At 40.2% G+C, this 3,280-nt stretch overlaps 1 protein-coding gene across 4 annotated transcripts in view; it reads left to right on the forward strand.

Moving 5' to 3' along the window:
* Positions 1–3,280, forward strand: part of LOC106878214 (uncharacterized) — a 40,787-nt gene that overhangs the window by 33,675 nt on the left and 3,832 nt on the right. The gene's annotated exons all lie outside the window — the stretch shown is intronic.

Raw genomic sequence — 3,280 nt, forward strand, 5'->3', positions numbered from 1 at the left:
GTGTGTGTGTGTGTGTGTGTGTGTGTGTGTGTGTGTGTGTGTGTGTGTGTGTGCGCGTGTGTGCGTGTGTGTGTGTGTTTGTATAAGTATGTGTGTATGTACGTATGTATGTATATTTGTATGTATGAATACATACACACATGATTATATGCATATATTACTTACGCGCTCGCTTTATTTTACGCATTTATGTACAACAGAATTAATATCTATTAGTTTCAGCCAACAATTTGCTTGTAAATTAAACTTTATTGAATGTATTTGATCACTATAAATCCAATTGTCCTTCTCGTGCAATTTCTTTTTGGACAAAAAAACGCGGAATCAGCTGGAGAAACTTTAATCTTTATTGACTTTAGCAGCAACTGACCAGGGTTTTCATTTGTTCACCCAGTTACTGCATATGCAGTGATTATTGTTATTATTATTATTATTATTATTATTATTATTATTATTATTATTATTATTATTATTATTATTATTGAGTGAGAGAGCAGTGTATGCCATCAAAGTGACACTGGGGTAAAGTATACGAAGCCCATTATACCCATCACGACTACCCGTCTGACAAGGGTACACCAGGTACATGCATCACAACCATATGTGCACGACATGGTGATCTCATATCAAGACAAACAGTGCATGACCTCGCAGGTGAGGCTCAGTTAGAATTTTCTTCAGGTTGAGTAGCCCATCCGCTCAAAAGGTCCCTGATATTATTATTATTATTATTCACTTCACTACCGAGCGCAGCTCTGTGTGCTGTGGTTTGCTGTGATGCTCTTTTGGTTACTGTATTGAAAGTATTTTGCGTAGGATATGTGCAGTGCCCAGTAATGCAATTTTCTGAATGTTATATATATTTATTATTATTATTATTATTATCATCTCAGATTTTGTTGGAGCTCCTGGAATCTTGCATGCGTAGCGGGCTTGCTACCTGCAGCCTACAGTACTATACTATCTGTTCTGTTCAACTATTTAATACTTCCTTGATTATTCTGGCTGTGCCAAGGAAGTAAACCTTTTGTAACAGTTCTGGGTACAAAACTAGGTTGTTGTTATTGTTGGCACTCCGTCGCTTACGACGTCAAGGGTTCCAGTTGATCCGATCAACGGAACAGCCTACTCGTGAAATTAACGTGCAAGTGGCTAAGCAATCCACAGACACGTGTACCCTTAACGTAGTTCTCGGGGATATTCAGCGTGACACAGTGTGACAAGGCCGATCCTTTGAATTACAGGCACAAAAGAAACAGGAAGTAAGATTGAGAGAAAGTTGTGGTGAAAGAGTACAGCAGGGCTCGCCACCATCCCCTGCCGGAGCTTCATGGAGCTTTAGGTGTTTTCGCTCAATAAACACTCTCAACGCCCGGTCTGGGAATCGAAACCGCGATCCTATGACCGCGAGTCCGCTGCCCTAACCACTGGGCCATTGCGCCTCCACACAAAACTGGGTACAGTATTCCGATTTCCTTTATATTCCACTTGATGCCTTCTGATACTGTCCCCAAGGACCCAACAATAATTAGCACTATCTTCACCTTCTGCATTTTCCATAACCAGGCTATTTCGTACTTAAGAGGGTCGTATTTATCTACTTTTCGCCTTCCTTCTTGACTATTCGTGGGTCAAAGGGGAATGTAACGTCAATTATATAGCATATGTGGTGCATCTTATCGACCACCATTAGGTCCGGCCTGTTATGTTCTAGTACCTGATCTGTTTGGATTGGGAAATCCCAGAGGATTTTCTAGTTTCCGATTCCGCCACTCTCTGCGATTTATGCGCATACTATGTCTTGCCTCTCTCTAGCTCCCACTTTTTGCACAGTTTCGCCACAACTTGTAGTGATTTTGAGCAAGTCTAGGGTTTTCGTTCGTGATATGCAATAGTTTCGTCCACCCTATTACAGATGCGGCACAGCGGAAACACTTGCTCATTCTTAAGGTTGATCCTCCAATTCGTGGCCAAAGCTTGGTCTTGCGCTGCTAGTAAAGTGCTCTCAGTGTCTTTTTTCAGTGTTCCGTTTTTCATCCAATCCCACCTGTCTTCCAGCAACTTCAGTTGTAGCTACATGAAATTGATTGTGTAGCACCTTGTTGCGCAATGCTTCTACATGTATTTCTTCCTTTTTTTTCTCCTTTTTCTCTGCTTTCAATACTCCCTTATTCCTAACTGACACCAGCAAAGTTTTCTTACTTTGGGATAAGTATCTCATTAAGCTCCCGACTTCGATACGTACGCAGTCTTCCACACTTATCAGTCCCCTTCCTCCATTTGCTCTCTTCATGTATAGGCGATCAGTGTTTGCATGTGGATGATGGGCTCCATGCAGCGTTAGAAGCTTTCTTGTCTTCTTGTCCAACTCTTTTAGCACCTCCTCAGCCCACTTCAGGATTCCAGCGCCATACCGAACTACTGCGACTGCGCACAAGTTTATTGCCGAAATTATGTTTCTGGCATTCAGCGTTGAAGCTAATACTTTTCTCACTCGCCGCAGGTACTCTTTCATTGTCTTTTCTTTCATATCGTTGTATTTAATTCCACCTGCCTCAAATATTCCCAGGTATTTATAACCAGACTGCGGTTCAATTACCTTCATAATTTCACCACTTGTCCATATAAATTTTCTTCGTCTCATCCCCATTGTGGCACATTTTGAGAGTCCAAACTCCATCATTCCAGAAAATCCACACAAACTCTTTATTTTCACTTCTCCTAATACCTGATTTCCTGGTGTCAATTCAGTTCTCCAGCTCATGCTGTTCCGTATAGGGTTTCTCATAAATACCCATGGTTCTTGTTATATCTTTCCAGTTTTGCCTGCTACTACTCTTTGTTTCAATTTTTCAGTATCACATCATACCCTTTATCTCTTATTCTATATGTTCTTCTGTTCTGCAATTCCCTCTTTTCAATCCATTAATTTGCCCTAGATGTTTTTTTTAACTGTTATTATTGAACTGTTGTTATTATTATTATCATCATCATCATCATCATCATCATCATCATCATCATCATCATCATTATTCAGAATTGTTAGCAGGCCGGGCAAAATCCTTATCGGCATTTTGTCCGTCTTTACGTTGTAAGTTCAAATTCCGCTGAGGTCGACTTCGCCATTCATCCCTTTTGGGATCGATACAATAAGTACGAGTAGAGTACAAGGGTCGAAGTAATCGACTTCCCTTTCCCCGAAATTGCTCCCCTTGTGACAAAATTTGAAATCATTAGTATTCATTATTATTATTATTATTATTATTATTATTATTATTAT

This window comes from Octopus bimaculoides, chromosome 7 (assembly GCF_001194135.2).
Source record: "Octopus bimaculoides isolate UCB-OBI-ISO-001 chromosome 7, ASM119413v2, whole genome shotgun sequence".
Classification (NCBI taxonomy): domain Eukaryota; kingdom Metazoa; phylum Mollusca; class Cephalopoda; order Octopoda; family Octopodidae; genus Octopus; species Octopus bimaculoides.